Source organism: Arvicanthis niloticus, chromosome 4 (assembly GCF_011762505.2).
Source record: "Arvicanthis niloticus isolate mArvNil1 chromosome 4, mArvNil1.pat.X, whole genome shotgun sequence".
NCBI classification, from domain to species: domain Eukaryota; kingdom Metazoa; phylum Chordata; class Mammalia; order Rodentia; family Muridae; genus Arvicanthis; species Arvicanthis niloticus.
In genome coordinates, this window is record NC_047661.1 from 54086058 (window position 1) to 54101427 (window position 15370).

At 34.3% G+C, this 15370-nt stretch overlaps 1 long non-coding RNA gene across 1 annotated transcript in view; it reads left to right on the forward strand.

The window, feature by feature from the left end:
• Window positions 1-6795, forward strand: part of LOC143441887 (uncharacterized) — a 148713-nt gene extending 141918 nt beyond the window's left edge. Inside the window, exons 3-4 of the long non-coding RNA XR_013109631.1 lie at window positions 5317-5420; window positions 6472-6795. This is a non-coding gene — a long non-coding RNA (uncharacterized LOC143441887). The remainder of the gene's footprint in view (window positions 1-5316; window positions 5421-6471) is intronic.
• The last annotated feature ends 8575 nt before the right edge of the window (window positions 6796-15370 follow it).

Genomic DNA, 15370 nt, shown 5'->3' on the forward strand with positions numbered 1-15370 from the left:
TTTTTTTTCTTGTTGACTTTCCTTCTTTCCTTCCTTCCCTTTTTCTTTTTTATGCTTTCTGACATCTTCAGTTTTCCCTCCCTCCTCTCTCCCTAGTCCCTCCCCCACCTCCTTTTTCCACCCACCCTATCCACTCCTCCTTTTCAGAAGAAAGATAGGCTTCCCATGGATGTCAGTCATCCATGGCATATCAAGTTGAAGTAAGACTAGGTACCTCCCCTCATATTGAGACTGAACAAGGCAAACCAGTAGGAGGAAAGGTTCCTCAAAGAAGGCAAAAGAATTCCCCTACAATTTAATTCTTTTAAAATGGTTTGATTATCTCATATTCCAAAACTGTTATGACCTCTTCATCCAGGATGTCCATCAGGAAGATGTTCTAAGTTGATGTAACTTGCTGAAAGACTAGTTATAAAAATGAGAAAGTTGGGGGGGTGGGGATTTAAATGCTGACGTGGGTAATTGAGAAATATAGTAAGAAACTCAATATTAATATCTGGAAAGTTTTTTAATTAAATGAGAAAAATTAGGCTAAAATATGTCAGACGCAAACATAGTTTTGCACCATGAGTATACAACTGTCAATTAGAATTGAGTCAATACAATGACAAATATACAAAAATAATCATGTTTTTGTTATGTTTGAAAGCTTCAGGAAATACCAGAAGAGGTTGATAAGTATGATAAATAAAGGCCAGAGGTTGATCCCCCACGTAATCTAAAAACAAAATGAGCAAGAAAAAATATTTGGTGTTATTATAGCATCCTTTTTGTTGCTGTGATTGAAAAATGCAAGGGAGGAAAATGTTTCTTTGGCTTATATTACCAAGTCATAGCCCATCATTGAGGAATGGAATTCAAACTAAAATCTAACAGAAACTTGACTCAGAAACCATCATGAGGGAGTGCTTCAAGCTCACTTATGCTCAGCTAATCTTTTTAGTTGTAGATTTGATTTTATTTTAGTCACAGGACCTCATTATGTAGTTCATGTTGTCCTAAAACTTGCGAATATAAGCTAGCTGGCTGACCTCATACTCACAAATGTACACCCATTTCTGCCACACAAGTGCTCATGCCTGCCTCAATTAGTTGTTTTGTGTACCTCAGCAACACCTGCCAAAGAATTGTATCACTCATAGCAGTGAGGTAGTTACTTCCTCTATAAATTAATAGACAAGACAATACAATACTCTATAGACATGCTTGCAGACTATTCTAAGCTGATCAATCTTTAGTTGATTACCCTTTGTTGTAAATCTGCACTGTGTCAAGTTGACAGTTAAACTTTACTTGGGCACATGAGATACAAATGATAAAATTTCATGGTTGAGACATTGGCCAGTGGTAAGGAAATTTACAAAGAAAAATTCCAATATTTTCATAAGATATGTTTTGCAGTGATAAGCAAAAATAAGAATGGAATCAATTACATTGATTCAGAGTTTTTCAACAATAAAATCAAGATATTCTATTGGCATCCATTTTTAGTTCCTGACAATAATAATATTGATAAGAGTTCAGGGATAATGAAAAATGTCTAAAATCAACTCATTAAATACATTTAAATACATATTTTGTGTGTATTCTGAAAATATTTTGAAAATATTCTGTACTGTATTTGCAAGAACTAAAATTTGAAACAATGAATTTTATTTGCAAGTAGAAATTAATTTGAGAACAAGTTCATCTTCTTGTGGGTAAACAAGCTATTTGAGCAATTTAATAAGGTTTATAAGAAAATAGCTGACACAGAATACAAAAATTGAGGCTTAAAAAGATTGCATGTTTTGCCTTTGATGGTATTTCTCATATTCACTTGGATTCCTTGTACCAAATACAGTTCCCTCTACCTTTCCTTTTGTTTTAAGTCACTGAGCCTGAATAAGAAATGAGTTTATTGGGATTGCAAGCTGGTACAACCACTCTGGAAATCAGTCTGATGGTTCCTCAGAAAATTGGACATAGCATTACCTGAGGACCCAGCTATACCACTCCTAGGCATATACCAAGAAGAAGTTCCAACATATAACAAGGATACATGCTTCACTATGTTCATAGCAGCCTTATTTATAATATCCAGAAGCTGGAAAGAGCCCACATGTCCTTCCACAGAGGAATGGATACAGAAAATGTGGTACATTTACACAATGGAGTATTTATTACTCAGCTATTAAAAACAATGAATTCATGAAATCTTAGGCAAATGGGTAGTCACCCTGAGTGAGGTAACCCAATCACAAAAAAAACACACATGGTATTCACTCACTGATAATTGGATATTAGCCCCAAAACTTGCAATACCCAAGATACAACTCACAGACTACATGAAGCTCATGAACAAGGAAAACCAAAGTGTGGGTGCTTTGGTCCTTCTTAGAAGTAAATAAATACTCATAAGAGCAAATATGGAGAAAAAGTGTGGGACAGAGACTGCTCCACCTGGGTATCTATCCCATGTGCAGTCACGAAAGGCAGACACTGATGTGGATGTCAGGAAGTGCATGCTGACAGGAGCTTGATATAGCAGTCTTTTTAGAGGTCTGCAAGAGCCTGACATATACAGAGGTGGATGCTCACAGCTTACTATTGAACTGATCATGGGGTTCTGGATTTGAAAGGGTTTGTGGCCCCATAGGGTGAGCAACAATACCAAACAACCAGAGCTCCCAGGGTCTAAACCACCAACCTGGGAGCACATAGGGAGGGATCCATGACTCCAGCTGTATATGTAGGAGAGGATGGCCTTGTTCGGCATAGGTGGGAGAGAAGGTCCATGGTCCTGTGAATACTGGATGCCCCAGGGTGGGGGAATTCGAGGGTAGGGAGGTGGGAGTGGGTTGGTGGGTGGGAGCACATCCTCATGGAAGCAGGAGGAGGGGGATGCGATGGGGATTTCTGGGTGGGGGGATGGGGAGACGGGGTAACATCTGAAATGTAAATAAAATATCCAATAAAAGAAAAAAAAGAAATGGGTTTATTTGCTGCATATCTAGGCAATTGTGGAAGCTTTAGTACTAGAATCATAAGGCAGGAAATTCCTTTTGACATGTAATGTGTGTTCAAATGTTGGAGGAGGAAAAAAATTTAAAAAGAAAATCACAACGCATATTCATCATAACATTGTTTGTTTGGCTTGTTTGCGTGGAAGAAAAAACCAATTTGAGAAATAGCATGAAGATGTAAATCAATACCTGGACAACTTAGACTATTATACATGTATCATATACATGCATTGAACAGTAAAAAAAGAAGATTAATAAATAATGGATTTAAAAGATAAATCACCCCCACAGTAAGTGTTAGGTAAATGATAAGGAAGCAAAGAAGAACCCAATGTTCTCATAAGATAAATTTTGTAGTGATGAACAGAAATAAGAATGGAATCAATTACATTGGTTCAAAGTTTTTTAACATTGAAATTAAGATATTCTGTTGACATCCTTTTTTAGTTCCTGACAATGGTAGTATTGATAAGCATTCAGGGACAAGATTCAATGTCTAAAATCTCACCTCATAAAATACCTTTAAGTATATATTTTATATGTTAATAATAATGATAACAATAATAGTAATTGGAGGGTATTTTAGGATGGAATCTTCTGCAGCCCATATTGATCTTCATCTCATAAAGCTGCCGAGGATATCCTTGAACACTTTATCATCCCGCTTTTAATTCTTAGGGCTGAGAAAGACACGTATCTTCATATTAATTAAGAAGTAATTTTAACTCAGCAATTTTAACTTAATATAATTATAATTGTAAATCGACTATGGAATAAGTTATAGTTAATCACAAATTATTTTACTAATACTTAAGAATTATCAAAAGCATTTTAAAAATGACAGAATAACAAATGCAAATAGACAAATCGTTGTTTATAAATTAGTATACTATATCACTGACAAAAATCTTTTTAAATGTATCAAGATAAAGAAAAACTTAACTAATAGCAATTTTAAAAATAATTATTATTAAACAAATTGACTTTTACTATTATGCCAAGAAGTCATCTATGTTAGTTCATTAAATAATTTGCCCTTATGACATCAGACTCCCTTTTATTAGCATAATTTTGTTAGATACAGTTTTTCACATCTAAATCAGAATGAGTAAAAATAAGCTCAGAACAAGAAATTTTATTCATAGTTATTAACAAGAGTACACCATTAAGTCGAAGATTAGTGTGTATATCTCAATTCCTGAAATGAAAATGAAGGAGGGATCTAGCTTCATTTCCGTATGGGAAGTCTCAAGAATTTTCAGGGGGAGCCCTGGGGCTCCAGTGAAACTCAGAATTGGCACAGCTTGGGTCAACATCCAACTGATACCACATTGCTACTCTAGCCTTAGGGAGCATCAAATGACTTTTTCTTGGGAGATGTGAACAGCTATCTAGTCACTTCTAAAAGTACCAACAATAAATTAGGAAATGGTTCCGCCCATTCTTAGCTTACTGAGATTACCAATAGGAACGTGAAATGATTCAATACAAATATATCACCAAGAAGACTAACATCAGTGATATCCTATGAAGCTCACATGCCCAGGATGCTGTGGAAAAACCAAGGACATCTTGGCAGGATAGAAATTCCTCTTAGGAATTGTTATTGATGTAAACCTTGAGGAAAAGCTGGGATTGAGTAGAGTGTGAGGAGGACCCTTGTAAATCTTGTAAATAAGGGGCTTCCTGAGCCTCATAACTGGAAGGAAAGAGCTACACAACAGGTGTTAACCCTGAAATTTGCCAGAGAAAAGCCAAGTCCATCATTTTTGGCTGAATTTATATTAAGCTTAATTAAATAGTAAATACTGATCAAGAGATGGACTTTGATCAAAATCATTCCTTGAAATTTCTCAGCTAAGAATAACCTTGAACCACATTTTGGAAGGGGTTTATAAGAACAAAGCTATAGGCCACCATATTTACAGATGAGCCTTTGCTATTTTCCAAAAACTACAATTTCCAGCATTTTAGCAAGTTACCTGGTTCATGGGCAGGTGGGGCTTACAGCTTAAATTTGGGCATTACTCAGGAAGTCAGTGGATGTGAAGGGTAGTAAGAGCATGGGAGATAAGTCTGAAAAGTTCATTGAATTCCTCATTGCTTTGGCCATTAACACTTTGAAGAGCTGGGGCAACAAGTTTTTCACTGGAGGGCCATATACATAAATCTTCTATATCTTCATGAAAAATTGGCTAGACCAATATCATGCAGCTACAGCAGTAATCTGCATTCAACCCAGCATATGCATCTCCAAAGGCTGCTTTCTTAACCACTATCATGCAAATCTCTTTATTTCTCTGCATTGCAGACATCTGTGCAAGTGTCTGGCCTCACTCTGGCTGCTGTACTGTTGGAACGCCAGTGCTCATCTTTCACTGTCCTCCACAGAGCATGCCTCAGGACTGTGGGCAGGTAATCATCCCCGCAATGATGAATGTACTGAGCTGCACTTTCAATTTCTTGTACTCAGTTTAAGAATGCTTCTAGCCATACTCATTTGTTTAATTATACAATGAAACATTTATTAACTACTGATTGTGAGAGACTTGCAAATCTTAATTTGGAATGGAATGAAGAGACTAGGAACTGGGTCCTGAGTCACAAAAAGTTTATCACTTGATACCTTTATAAATTAATCAGTTTCCTTGGGTATAAGCTTTTTGGAAAATTAGGACCACAGACTTTGTGATTAGTATGTTTAGCTTTCAAAATTCCATATCCTTGACATTCACAAGCATATTTAATGGCACCTGGGGCTTTTCTATCTCAAGTAGTTTTGTTTCTCAATCTTTTTATGCTATAAAGGTTAAGGTTGTTAACTATGATATTTTCCCCTGAAATTTTGGTGATGTGCTTCATCAATCAAAGCTTTCCCATAGGAATCACAGATTAACCATGTGCTTCCAATCCTATCACACTTGGACTTGCTGATATTTATTTTAGGTCTACCCTGAGACTGTACATATGTAGATACACAGAACAGAATGTCATGCAGTGGCCTGTATGGCTTTGAGTACTGACCTTTCTAGAGTAACTGAAAGAAGAAACAACAGACACACATACAGAAAAGCTGGGATTGGGAAGAGTGTGCACTATGATGGGGAAGCATTAACAGCCTGAATACTAGGTATTTTATTGTATATAGATGAACGATGAAACAGACCTATTATATACAACTGAACAAGGAGATAAGTTAGCCAATCTCTGTAGGGAGACTCTGTAGGTGAGCTGTCTCAAAATCATGTCAGCTGGGAGGAAGAAGCTGTGGTTGGTTGACATTTTCTGCACAGAATGTCACCATCTGTACTCAGAGTAGAGAAAGCCCTTGCTATTTCCCTATGCTGAAGAGGGCTCACCAAAACTGAATTTAATAAAATATTACAATGACCAAAAAAACAAATATGTGTGCTGTAGGTGCAAGTAGTTACCTGAAACATTCATTTAAAGTGTTTTTAATTTTCAGTTAACAAGATGTGATTCAGAGGTGATGTTATGAGAAGCTGGCCTTCCTCTATGGATGCTTGAGTAATATCGTTACCTTGACTGATCTACTGCGAATACAATCTGATGATTACATCGAAAGACTTCAAAATCAAGTTGTGGACAGCTTGGGAAGTGTCAAGTGTCAATCAAGATTAGCTAACATGATACCAATTCTGGCATTCTTCCATTCATTCTTGCTGGGGACTAGCCCTGGCATGGGGGTGGGGGGAGTCTTGGAGTCTTCTTTCTTCTGTTAGTTCTTCTTCAAGTTCTAGTTTCTTCTTCAAGTTCTTCTTGAGGCAGCAAAGTGGGAAGAGCATCGGTGGGGAGGTAAGACTTGGTCTTACAGTATATTTAGGGTTGCTATAGGTTTACTTATCTATGATACTATGCTACTGTAGCTGACCTGCCTTCTGTGATCCTCTGAGGCCAGAAACTGCAGTTTCTGGCACTTAGCACCTCATCCTAAAAACAGTAAAGGATTAAGTAAATAGCCTTTGTACTATCTCAGCAAGAACTCCTGGGCTCTATCTTATGCCTGCTAGTCTGAGGTCTCAGGAAAAAAAGACACTTAGAGAAGTTATTATAGAGTTTATTACTAAGTGTAAAAAGTTTCCTATGAAAGCTATCTAAGGGGAAAAGTGGAAAGGTCCTAAGTGGGGGAAAGGAAAGCTTCTATCTGAGAAAAGGAAAAAAATCTATTCTATATACTACTCTAAGTGAAGAAAGCTAAAATATTCTATTCGATCTCTCCATTGTATCTCTTCCTCTCATCTCTTTGTCCTCAGTACTTATACATCTTTCAGAATACATGATCACATGTTACAAAGTTCACCACAAGTTCACACCAAAAAAATCAAATCATAAATTAAAATAGTTTACAACAGAGAATGTTTACATGCATATACATTAGGAGAAACGTCCATCATGTGTCTAACTCCATAGGATTACTGGAGGTTTAAAACTATAATTAAGTTATTAGTAAAGTGTTGCAGCCCGTACTGCCTGTTCCGGTCCGAGGGTCAGGGTCTAGCGAGAGAGAGAGAGTGGGGATAAAGGGGAAGAGACGCGAAGAATGGAGACAAGACAGAGATTCTGATCAAGTCTCGTTTATTGAAGGGAATTCTGAGCTATTTATAGGCTTTTGCCATGTGCCTTGTAGGCGCGTGGATACCACGTGCCTTGCAGGTGTTGATATGACGTAAGCCTTACAGGCGTCTATAGCGTGGACAGCATGTGCACCGCAATGCCTTGCAGGCGTGGATAGCACATGTGCCTTATAAGCATGTATGGTGTAGATAGCACGTGGACAGCACGTGAACTGCATGCCTTGCAGGCGTGGCCACCAAGTGCACCTTGCAGCTGGGGGCAGTAAACAGCAACACAAAATATGTGGGATATCAGAGTGTGCTTCAGCTGTTGTAGGCTATTGAAAACCAAATCTTTCGTCAGGGTATATGGTTCCAGATGGCTGCAAAGTTGATCTAGCAGCTTTCTCCTAAAGTCGGCTCCCAACAGTAAAGTTTTATATAGATAAACCAAGGCAGTATTTTATCTTCTGTCCTAGCACCTATAATAAATCATTAGTTCCCTTTTAATGACTTTTGGTTAATTGTTTTACAACCTCTTGATATGTGCTCTGAGTAGGAGAAAGTCTGGTTGCTATTTGAGAGCAATTAACTAGTAACACTTGGGAAACTGGCAGAGTTCTCATCACAGTTTTGACTATCAGAAAGAGACCTAATAGCAGCCCCACTATAAAAGAGCTTAATAATCATTGATATAATTTTAGGAATTCTGATAGGATCATCATTAAGACTTAAGAAGTCATCTATTTGTCTATATAGCATCACCACAAGACAATACAACTTTGTGTATTTGCATAGATCTGCTCCAAAGGGGTGTGCTATTGTTTAGTGATTCATATATATATTTAATAATAATAGGAAAAGCATATTAATAGCAGGAATCTTTCCTAAAATAAGTCCCTTACAGCCTTGCTGTATAAGGGCTCACCTGTCGCAGATGTTATAATAATCTAAGGCAAGCCATTTTAGGATGATCACTTGCTAATTATTAGCTTGTCCCATTATGGCTCTTGACACTTTCTATAATACTAACAGGAATACAGAATGCTTATTCAGATTGTTTTGCTTATTGTAATAGCCAAGTCATTGAATTCTGGGAAGAAAAATAAAGTTAGATTCATGAGAAAGTTGTTGATACATAATATAAGTGGATTCCAGGAAGACCTTGTTTCTCAAGCATAACTAAGTAGTCATTTATAAACTTGAAAGTTTATAATGTGAAAAATTCTGATCCTGACATACAAGCTATAAAACTCACACTTGCACTTGACTATCTTCATTCTTTGTTGACAGATAAAATCTTGCTCTCATATTCTCTTTCTTACAAATTGAAATGTATCTATAAAATCAATGGTTTATAAATTTTAATGGCACTTTATCCTTTTATAAAAAGAAACTAATTTTAAAGCCATAACCTATATGATTTTTACATGTTAACTTCTTTATATTCTTATGGACAGTAAAACCAAATTATATTCTACCTGCAGAGTTTGGATACCATGTACATAGATTCCACAATAGATGTAACTTTGGACATGAAAAAGAAAATTTATAAGTCCATTTTGTAATTGTTTATTTCTCCCAACTTCTTTTGATTGAGTCCTCATTGTAGTTTTACTATGACTGTATCACAAGCCTACTTTTATTACTTCAACTATTTAACCCTGGTCAAATCCTTTTACTTCTTATTTTGATAGTCAAATTTATATCACTGTGTGAAGATTACTTGAAAAGTACTTCAACTGCTTAGAATACTACCCAGAGTATATTGGATTGAGTATATTATATGGATTAATATTTGTACAGTACTTCAAGTAAATTTTGATTATTTAAGATTATTTATATAAATACTGTTGATGAAATTATGCATTGATATACTGCTACAAAAAGAAAACTTAAACTTAATTTTACTTACTAATATCTCTTGAAGTAAGATATTTACTTACTAAAACCTCCAGAAGATATTGAAGTGTGTTATATGCTTTAGAGATAAAATGGAGAAATTAATAGTATTAATACATGTATATATTTATAATACCTTTTGTTGTGATGAAGTGTGATCCCTTAGTCATGTAGTCCATTCTGCGAAGTTCATAATGTTTGTGAGAGTTATAAATATTAGTAATATTCAATAATTGTGCACTGCAAGTGTCATTCCGCCTTGGATTCTTTCCTGTTTTCACATATTACTTGGGCATTCAGAAATTATGTCCTCTACTCATAGCTTTCTGTGTCAACCATGAAACCTTTAAATGAAATAATGAGGACAGCTAAATTTTTGAGGAGGCCCCAGGTGAAAACTTTTGTGAATAGGTGCCACATCCTGAGCCAAAATAGTTTTTACCTGTATTGCTTAGAACAAATAGAAGAATGACTTTAAACTTCAAGATGATGGATTTTCTTTCAGAACAGTAAAGAGAGACTCTGCTGCCAAGATAAAATAAAGACCCGGACAGAACCTCATTGGATAGCACAGAGCCTTTACATTTAAAATTTTAAAGAGTTAGATGAGTCTTTAGAATAATACAGACACTGCTGATGAATAATGCTATCTCCATTGGATATTCAAAATTTCATAATAGTTCACAGTAAATATTTAATGTATTTTTCCTAAAGGCAGTGTATTTTTTTTTCAGAGTGATAGTGAATGGCAAGATGGATACTTTTTTTCTCTTTTCAGTCTAGAAAATACTAAAATAGTTTAGGAATTGAGTTGGCTCAGTTTGTAAAATGTTTGACATGCAAACATGAGAACCTGAATTTTATCTCCAGAAACCACACACAGAAAGATGGCCTCTAATCTCAGTGCTAGCAAGGTAGAAATGGGGAGATTCCTTGGGCCTCACTGGCCATTCCATCCATCCCACCTTTACAGTTCTAGGCCAGTGGTAGATCATGTGATCCTGTGATTGGTACAACAAACCAAACAAAAATCATAAACACTTCTTGAGAAACCTGATGCATAACATTCATGGTTATCCCTTGAAGTGCCCACCTCACACACAATCACTTGTACACAAGTGCCCCATGTGTATATACAAAAATGTTTTAATTATATACATACAATAGATAAACCTTTAATCCTTTCAAATGCTAAGAGTCCCCTGAAATATTGGAATCATCTTACAACTATAGACCTGTTGAACATAACACTGATATTTCTGATGCTCCTGCTGTTTTAAATTGGAATCCTATTTTGTTGTTGTTGTTACTTTTTTATTTATTAGACATTTTATTTATTTACATTTCAGATGTCATCTCCTTTCCCCATTTCCCCTCCCTAGAGACCCCCATGCCATCCCCCTTCCTCCTTTTTGCTTTTATAACATTTTAATTACATGCAAGTATTAAGGTCAGTTTAAGGTTGAGAAACTAGCAATACAATAGATGCAAATAGTCAAGGAACAAGCAAGACAAATAGATGGCTTGGCAAGAATCTGACATGGGCCAAGGACAAGGAAATGGGCTGCTTGACAGGAATATGACATTGGCCAAGGACAAGGAAGTGGGCTTCATGAATCTGATATTAGGCTAGAACAAAGAAGTAATTTCAGGCAAGAATCTAATTCTTAGGCTAGAACTGGAATAATTTCTAAAGACTGCCTATCTTGTTATGTTTACTGAAAAATCTGGTTATGGAAAAACTGTAAGGACAATCATGAAAATGTTTTCTGCAATAACATATTTTGTCACTTATTATGAACCAGAGTATGTACTAAGTAACCTACTGATGATCAAATTATTTTAATTCTTACCTTATTTTTGATGTTATCTAAATGAAACACAACCTTAAGTGATTAAAATTTTAATGACATGTAAGTAATTTAAACTCAGCAACTTAAATTTTAGTCATTCTTAGTTTAAAATACTAACTTAGCAAACTACCATATGTTTCATCAAATATGTGCCTTGAAAGTGAATAGTTTCATGTTTATGTTTCATGGAGGCAGCATTTGAAACATATGCTTTATTTCTTTTGGGATGGTTCCCTTAAAGCATTGGTTCACACTTAAGCTGTTTTTTTTGTTTTTTTTTTTGTTTTTTTTTTTTTTGTTTTTTTTTTTTTTTTTCTAAAAGCCACATTCTCAGGAAAGAAAAAAAAAGGCTAACTCTTCAGTATGACCCTGTTGGAATAGGCAGTCACCACAGACAGTAGAGAGCTGCATGTGAAAAGATTTTAAAACTTTCACAACTTTTTTGTCTACACTTTCAATCACAGAGTGTGCCTTCTCAAAGTGTCTTCTCTTTGTCTTTGAAATGCATGACACTCTCTGAAAGTTTTCCTACAATCCACAGGAACAGTAAAAACCCAGACTCTCTGGTATACTTTGGTTTAGCACCTGATAAAATCATTTAACTAGCTTCAGATTAAAGTACTTATTGTTTTTTTTCTTTCTAATGATACTATTTCACTGAACAGAAAAGAATAAGAAATGTGAGAAATAGAGACATCATATGAAAAATACCAACTCAGAGTTAGGAACACAGAAGGAATTCAACAGCAACAAATAGAGTGGATTTGGATGTACCTCTTCTTAGCTAACAAATGACTAGTTCCTCCAAAAGCCCTGAGCTTTGTGTCTTGCCAGAGCATGGGCAAGGAGTTGAAAATGACTAAAACTCATTGCATAAATCTTTGGAAATGTCTGACAATTTAAAAATTAATAAACAAACAAACAAATTCTTTTTAAAGAACACCAAATATTTCTATGATTTTACATTTGTATGTTTATGATCTTTTCTCTACTTGAAAAACCCTTTTCTTTCTCTAACTGATTATTAAATAAATTTCTTCTCTACAGCATTAGATGTCATACTGTTCTGTATGAGTCTTTGTATGCTTTATAATTCTTCTTCATGCAATGTGTTATTTTGCCTCATCTACTGAGCATGTAGATCCCTTACAAATTACTTGCATGCTGAATAAATGCAGCAGACTTACACCGATGCTTATGTTGCAGATCTTCCTCTACATTCATCTTAAAATTTCACTTCAATTTTAAAAATATTTTTCTAAATTTAAGTCATTTTTCTAATTTTAAATAATTTTCTACCATATATTTTTCATATTAACAAATTTCAAAAACATATTACTACAACAGAATTATTTTTCGAAGTATTCGTTGGTTTTCTTTTATCATTTTGAAATGGTGTCATCCATCAGAACCATCTCACCAAAAGTATTTTTTAAATAAAGAAGTATCTATTTTAATAATAGCAGAAACTGTGAAAAATACTTAAATATATTAGATAAAATATTTTATTACTTAGGCATTTATATATACATGCTTGGAAAAAATATGGATCAACTGATTATTTTTAGTCCAAGCTAACTTTTTAATAGTTTTTCTTTCAGTTATTTAAATGTAATAATAATACCTATATCATATTTATATTAAGTTGAAAAGTAAATATGTGGTTCCTAGCAAGGCCTGATAGTGAGCAGGCACAGCCTGATAGTTAGTGAGCAGGCTTGCTGTATTTTTGGTTTATTCGTAATCTCACCCCTTTAACAAAGATAAATCCATCAACCTCAGACTTATAGGAAATGTAATTACTCAATCACATAGGAGAAGGATAACCTGAGAGTATTTAAAGAGAATATATCAAAAAATAGGAACCTTTAATTCCAGCGTGGCTTACATAGCAAGTTACAGCAAAGATGACCAGTGAAACCTTACTTCAGAAAAACAAAACAAATATAAAATCCATGGAAATTAAATATATAAATCAAAGTCATGTTGAAAAATATCCGTTTACAGCTGTGATATTGACAATAATTTCAATCCTTCCACTAATTTATGGACTGGTTTTGGTAAGCCTAGTATGCTAACTTATATGTTGGCACTATAAATGTATATAAACTTTTCATTAGATGCAATAACTTTATGAATAGCAGGACTCATAAGATACTTATTTGATGCATTTACACCATCCATTCTCGTTAAATAATTCAATAGAAATAGAAAGTTCTAAACATTAAGCTATTTATTGTGGAAGTACTTAGAAAATGTTATTAGAAGTAACCAAGAGTATCTAAAGTTAAAAGTCATCAATAAATAATGCTGCCATGAGTAAGCAATATATTTTGATTTTTAAAAGTAAAATGTAAAAGCTATATATTCAAATAGCATAGATACACAATGTAATGTGAGCCACAATGCAATTTGTATACTTTATCAGTATAATGTAAGTACAAAGTGTATACATTTTTAGAGATGACATTTTCAAAGTAAAATAAGAGGTAAAGTTAACTTTGTAACACATTTTATTGTACACTGTAAAACTATTATTATTATTAATTATTATATATGTATAATACGTGGCAACTTATTAATAAGGTTATTCAGTTTTGATTTTGTCATATATTTAACATTTCATACATATTTATTAATTACATTTTAGTTTACAATAGTCATTTTCTCAATTTAACAACTGTGTTTAGCAAGATAACTGTCTTGGATAAGACATACACAGGTATTCAAGAAAAGAGGGATAGCATTTTTTATGACTGTTAGATGTAGTAACTTATCTCTTGTTATCCAGCAAATTAAAAAAAAATTCATAGAATACAGTTATGGTTCTTTATGTTTTATCTTAGTTTTTGTTACATTGATTTGGGGTCATGTAAGTGGATAGTCATGTACCGAGACACTTAAGGAAGTCAGAGGACATCTTGCAGAATTTCCTTCTTTCCTTCTACCTCGTTAGACTTGTGTTTCAAATTCAGATCACCAGTGATGACAGAAAGCACCCTTACTTACTGAAATGTCTCTCCAATCCTATCTCCCTTTATATAAATTGAAATAATTTGTTCATTTATATTTTTCAGTAAAAATATCTTGCACATTTGAGTAAGTAAAAATCCAATTTTCAAACTACAGTGATTCGGTGTGTGTAGTTTCATTAAAAAAAAAAAAGCAGTAAATTTCAATCTCTATTCTCTTCACATTTTGACCCTGTTGCTATGGAATTAATATGTCTTTTTAATTCAGAGTTATTTCGTAGGGAATAATAGTACTTTCATAGGGAATAACGAATAAATGACCTTTCTCAAATAAGTCAGTAAGGCAGCTACCATTTTTTACAGTTTTGACAATTTATATATGATTGATCCTCTGAGTTATAAAGAAAAATTATTAGAACATTATTAGAAAAAATGGTAACAGGGTGCCTGCACACAGTAAACACTAAACTTGTTATTGTTTAATGCTATTGACTCGAAGTTTCTGTCAGTTAAACTGGAGATAAAATTCCTGAAACCATTTTCTTGGTAGGATTTTTCTTTTCCTCATCTACAACTGTGTATTGTTGCAAGAGAAAGAAAATCCAGAGATATGAGTAAGAAAAGTTTTTTTCTTGTTAGAAAGAGTTATTAGCTTCTTCATTTGCAGCCAGTGTACAGGTGTGTGTTTCCTTGTTTTAATTGGAAATGTTTTCCATAGAGTATATTTTGAATATTGTTTTCCTTCTCTTTTTTCCCTCCCAAATTGTCCCCATCTCCCTAGCCATTCAACTCTATGCCTTCTCTCTCCCCCTTTTGAGGCACAGGTCTAAAAAAAAAAGAAAAAAAAAAGTTAAACAAAGCAAACAAGAGAATAAAAAAAAACACAATACACACACATACAAACACAAACCATAAAGACACAAAATCAGAAGTAATAATAGATGAGTAAAAGACAAGTAGGTTAAAAAACAAACCAAAGTGCCAAAAACACATGATTCAAGAAAATACTTCCAAAAAGTGGACTTTGTTGTTTGTTAATTTTGCAACCTTCTTCTTTGCTGAAG